Source organism: Mustela putorius, unplaced genomic scaffold (genome assembly GCF_011764305.1).
Source record: "Mustela putorius furo isolate JIRA1106 unplaced genomic scaffold, ASM1176430v1.1 tig00000765_pilon_pilon_pilon, whole genome shotgun sequence".
In the NCBI taxonomy this organism is placed as follows: Eukaryota; Metazoa; Chordata; class Mammalia; order Carnivora; family Mustelidae; genus Mustela; species Mustela putorius.
In genome coordinates this window covers 10,489,656-10,495,655 of record NW_025421470.1, presented here as the reverse complement: position 1 = coordinate 10,495,655, position 6,000 = coordinate 10,489,656, and positions in this window count along the sequence as shown.

Below are 6,000 nucleotides of genomic sequence, written 5' to 3'. Positions count from 1 at the left end.
CCCAGCATGGGCGGCCACACCCAGCCAGGGAGCCGTGTGAACGAGGGCCTCTCTGGGCCTCAGGGAGTCCACGCAGTGATCAGCACCCCTGTGGCCCTTCTGCTCCTGCTCTCTAGTCCCCTGGCCCCTGGATGGCGTCTTCCCGTGACTCAATAACCCAAGCCATTGGCCAGCTTGATTGCCCACACCGGCCACTCTGCTGGGGCCAAGTCTGGTATAACGATGTTAAGATGCTGACCCTGACCCACAAGAGCTCTCCCAGGGGTGCGGTGGATGGACCCAGGGCTGGGGGATCTCAGTGCCCAGAGGAGGGCACCGTGACCGCTTCCAGCCGGGGAGGGTTTGGGGAATGTCCAGAAGGGAAGCTTGCGCTGCTTCTAGAAGAACAGGCCTCCCAGTCACAGAGCGGAGGGTGCAGAGATGTGAAAGCCATGGTGAGCGGACGGAGCGTTTCACGGAGCTGTACATCTACTGTCCCTAGAACGCTTGAGCCTCTTTATGGACCCAGGAAGTGCAACCGCCTGTTGGAACAAATCCTCTCCTGGTGGGGCAGGAGCGGGGGTTCATTCCAGACCCCATGCAGGAAGAAGAGGCAGCCCAGAGGGGACAGTGCAGTGCTGGTCTCTCTTGGATGACAACTCCATCCTCTGTGACCGACAGCAACAAAAGACGCCAGGTTGTGGCTCCTCTGCTCTCCCATGCACCTGCCATGTGCCTACCCCGGGAGACAGCTCGGCCAGAAAACCAATCTAATCAACCTCATACCCGCCAGGGTCCCAGGGCTCCCATATTCTGTGCTCCCCTCTGGCCCGGGGCTGCAGCGAACGTCGCCTCGCAGTGGCCCAGCTCCCCGAGCCACCTTAATCACACGGTATAAGCATCTATTTTAGTTACATAAACAGAGTTGTCTACATTTGGATCCCGGGGCTGGCTGCTGGAATTTGTAAACAGCGTGGTGTACGAGGCTTGAAGCTAGTTGCCAGGACGCGCTCCTTTCCCACCGCCTGTTGTCCAGTTTTCCCTTTTATAGAGAGTCTGGCTGGGAAAGAGAGACAGAACTTATTTGGGAATAGAGGACAATCTCTCCGGCAAATTCCTTTCTCCCACTCCTGCAACCACTACCTCCTCTTCTGAAATTTTGAGGTCTGGTGCAAAATGAAGAGGGCTCTTGAGTTATGGGTCCCTCCTAAATGCTAGCTTCTCATAAACCTAAATCTAAACCCCACGGAAAACAAACTCGGGGAGATTTTATTCCCAGAAGGGTAACCAGGAATTTGGAATTGGAGGCAGGTTCTGAACACTACTGGACACTGCTGTCCCTCTCATAGCCGAGACCCCGCATGACATCTTTGGCTCCAAGCAAGGGCTTGTAAGTTTCCAAAGTAATGACATTCTGGGAACCACAGAGAAGCAGTAACCTCGAGGGGGAGAGGGGCATTCATTTGTTTTTCTTTTCATTTAATAACCATTATTGAGGTATCTGTTCAGATTAGATGCTGCGTCTGGCACTGCAAGTCTTAGAAGGGATATGACACGGATCGTTGGCCTCATAGTCCAGCAGAGGTGGCACGTCAGGACCCATTGTGAGAGATCCGGGATGCCAGAGTGTTGAGGTTTACTGGGCACCCATTTGCTGAGCAAATGAATGAGTCACAACTAACGCCGCGGAGAAGGAAGCCTGTCACCAGGACTGAAGTCAAATCTTAACCTAAAATTCAGCGCAGGGTCACTTCTGCTCAAACCGACAGCCGGGATCGCAAACGGTCCCACTTTGCCTGGGATCAAGGGGATTCTCGTGGGTGCAGACTGGAAAAGAATTCCCAGACGAGCCTGTACAAGTGGGGCAGCTGGTTGAAACGGCAAAGAAAAGAGAATTAGGGAGAAGAACTCCTGAATAGAGGGACATAAGGGGGCGCTGGGGCCAGAGGCCGGTGTGAAAGAAGCACTCGCCTTGCCCCGTCCGTGTGTTTTCGTTCTGGAGAACAAAGAACCAGAACGTAATTCATCCACACAGAAAGAAACAGGGCAATTAGGAGATTATAAGGAGCTGGGCATCGCAGGCAAAACAAGAGGGCTTCAGTAATTAAAATATCCCCAAACAAGCTCAGTAGTAAACAGAAGTGCAGATAGGTCTGAACTCTGTCTCCGCAGAGAACTGCAGGGAAATTCATAGCTTTTAAGCATTCAAAATGCAGGAAGGGTCTGGAACAGTGATCTGTTTCTAAAGAATATCCATATATGGAAAAGTTGAAGTTTGGAGAACCAGCAGTTTTAAACAGTTGATGTTTAGTGGGAAGGTGCTATGTTCCACCTTGAGGTTGCATTTCCTAGCTTTTTGCTGTAAAGTGTAAGCCTTTCAGAAAGATGTGCAGATGTTACTATGTGATGATTTGATTTTTAAGGATGTCTGCTATTTGAAAAAAATAAAATAAAATAACGTGCTAGAAACGCTGGAGTTGTGCTGGAAGCTCGCACGGGCGATGGAATCAGCAGCGGCTTCAGGGAAGTCAGACTGGTCCCCGCGGAGGGAAAAGCTTAGCGTTGGCGCCACCTGGTGTCCGCTCTGCGAGTTTCAGGCATGGAACCCAGGGAGAGGTGCACTGCGCATTGAAACTCAGACAATGACCGGGAAGGCCACTTCGCCTACACCCCAAAGAATATTTTATGCACGCTGTGTATAATAACGACTTATACCTTGGTCTCGTATTCTGAAACTTTGGAGTTTGGTGATGACTTCTCCAGCCATTTTTCCTCATCTGTCGAATGGGGCTCATTGCCCCCGCCTTGCAGACTTGGGGTGAATTTCCTTCATAAAGTGCCTCGCACATTGCCTGACACACAGAAGGTGCGCCACAGATGGAAGTAGCTGAGCTAGAGGCAATGGGTCTTGACATGACTGCTGGGCAGGAGGCCGGGTGAGCCTGGGGAAGTGGGCTGTGGGCTGTAACTTCAGATTGTATTTGAACTTCGGTGCTGTTAGTAATTTCCTGAAGGAAGACGATGCACTGAGAGCTGTGTGCGCTTTGGAAGGTGCAGCCGGAGCCTGGTTTCTTCAATGGCAGCAAAGCACAAGGTCAAGTTTTCGGGGCAAGACATCCCCCTGGGGCTTGAACAAGGCTCTCAGGTCCTGCCCTGAGAGCAGGACCTTTCACAAGTTTCCAGAGATGTCGTAAAGTGGAGGCAGTTTTGCCGGAGCCTGGGACTCAGGGAGCGCGGTACAAGTAACAGAAGAATTGGACAAAGGGACAAGGGGTGGTCAGACCCCTCCCCCACATCTGCATCCTCCCTGAGCAGAATCAATGGAGTAGACTGCACAAGAATATAGTTCTAATCTCCTATAGTTTTAATCTTCTAGAATCCCAAGAGTTCATAACTCTGGGTACAAAACATAGAGCTTCGCTGGTGAGAATATAGAACAACGAGAATTTTCATTCGTTGCTGGTCAGAATGTAAAATGGTGCAGGATCTCTGGAAACTAATTCGGCAGTTTCTTATCAAACCAAACATGCCTCTGTGATCTGATCCAGCAACCGCTCTCTTGAATGTTAACCCCAGAGCAATGAAAACTTACATTCACGCCCAAATCTGTATATAAATGTTCATAGCAGCTCTATTCACAATAGCAAAAAACTGAAAACAACTCAAATACCTTTCGGCAGAAGAGTGTTGAACATCTGTCGACTGGAGTAAAAGTCAGTGGGCAGCGTGGATGTACCCAACTCACTCAGATCTCACGGAAATCACGCTGAGTGGGCGAAAAGCCCATCTCAAAGGGTTTTATAGTGTACAATCCTACTTATTATAGAACATTCTAGAAGTGGCAGATTTATAGAGAGGGCAACCAGGGAATAGGGATACAAGAAAGGGGTGCAAGTGGAAAAGGGGGACGTGGAAAGGTTAGTTTCTTAATGGTGATGAGGGAAGCTTTTACCCCGATGGTGGTGTTGGTTCCACAGATGACGTAACAGTTGAAGACGCATCGAACTACACACACGCGCACACTCAGATGAGTGCAGGTTAAAAATGGTGAAATCTGGATTTGGTCTGTGGGCTAGTTGACAGCCCTGTATCAATATCCGTTTTCCAGGTTTTTTTTTTTTTTTTAAGCTTTATTTATTTGTGACATGGAGGGTAGAGGCAGAGGAAGAGAGTGTCTTAAGCAGACTCGGCTTGATCTCACGATGCTGAGATCATGACCTGAGCAGAACCCAAGAGTAGGAGGCTTAACTGACTGAGTCACTCAGGGGCCCCTGGTTTCCTGGTTTTGATATTATATTCTGGTTGTGTATGATGTCACCACCGGGGAAGGCTGGCTGGAGGGCAGGTGGGACTCCGCATTTTTGCCACTTCCTCTGAATCTATCATGATTTCAAAATAAAAATAATAAACAAGAAAGACATAGCATGGTTGTATTCATCATGTTCTGAAACCAAAATTTAAAAAGAGGTCAACCCAAAGTCTTCCCGAGGGGTGTTGGCAGTGAGGGCAGGCAGGGAGGAGTGCTCTCCCACCCAGAGCAGCACGAGCCCGTTTTTATCAGCTTTGTACAACTGAACACCTCTGGACTCAGCAGCTTTATGAGTCACGCATGCTTGACAGCATTGTGGGGACACAGTGTGGCTGTTCTGAACATGGCAGCCTCTAGTGTAGACTCTGTTTCTCTAGCCCCAGAGGAGGGGAACCTATCAAGCTTGAAGGACCATACAATAGAAAGTGGTCCTCAGGAATTCTCCAGAACTGGACAGCAGGTGCCCCTGAGCCATCCCTTTTCTGGATACTCGGTAAAGTTGTGCTTTCTCCTTAACGTTGCTAACCAGAAGAGAATTCCTTCATTTTTTAATTTGATTTTCCTGTGGTAAGAACATTTAGCATATGCTCTACCTTCTCAATGATCTTCACGTGCACGACACTGCATTGCTGACTCCAGGGACCATGAGAGACAGCAGATCTCTGGAAATTTCTCATCTTGCCTGACTGAAACCTTGTGCCTGTCGGGCAGTCGCTCCCCATCTCCACGTCCTGCTAGTTCCCGGCAACCACCATTCTACTCTCTGATTCTCTGAACTAGTTTAGACATTTCAGAGAAGTGCAAACAGACAGTGTTTGTTTTTCTGTGACCGGCTGATTTCACTCAGCATCATGTCCTCTGGGTGTCTCTGTGTTGTCACAGAGGAGTTTCCTCTTTAAAGGTGGACTAATATTCCATCATACGTGTACACCGCACGTTCTTCACTCATTTATCTATCGCTGATCCATATCTTGGCTGCTGGGCACAGTGTCGCAATGCACATGGGGATATAGATATCCTTCAAGATCCTGATTTCAGTTCTTTGGGATAAATTCCCAGACCTAGGGTTCCTGGATCATACTGTAGTTCTAGTTTTAATTTTTTGGATGACCCTCCACACTGCCTTGTGTAGCAACTTTTCACTCTTTGTCCCCATCCATCCACTTCTAAGAGGGACCTCATAAATCAGCACATGCTCGTCCCTGTATGAATCTCTCCACTGGTTTCCCAGCTGCTTCAGAATAAAGTCCAGAATGCCTGATGCCATAGAGGACCTAGCCCCTGGTCCCCTTCTCTGACCTCTTCTTCATCTTGTAGTCTGATCCTGTCTCCCTGCTCTTCTATTTCCACCATAGGATCTGTAATAGTTTCGGATTGTTGCTATAAAAAAATACCATAAACTAAGTAACCTAAACAACACAAATGTATTCTCTTGAAGTTCTGGTGGTCAGAAGTCCAAAGTGTGGGTAGGATGGCTCCTTCTGGAGGCTCTGGAGGGAGAGCCTGCTTCTTCTGGAATTAGGCTGCCCTAATGGAAGAAGGGCGGTGGCCTTTCTTCATACCACACCAACCTCTACTTTCACATCCCCTCTAACTGACCCTCCTACGGTCCTCTACTGAGGACCTTGGTGATTGTATTAGACCTGCCCAGACAATCCAGGGTAATTTTCTCATCATCACAAGACTATTATCCAATCACAACCACAAAGTCC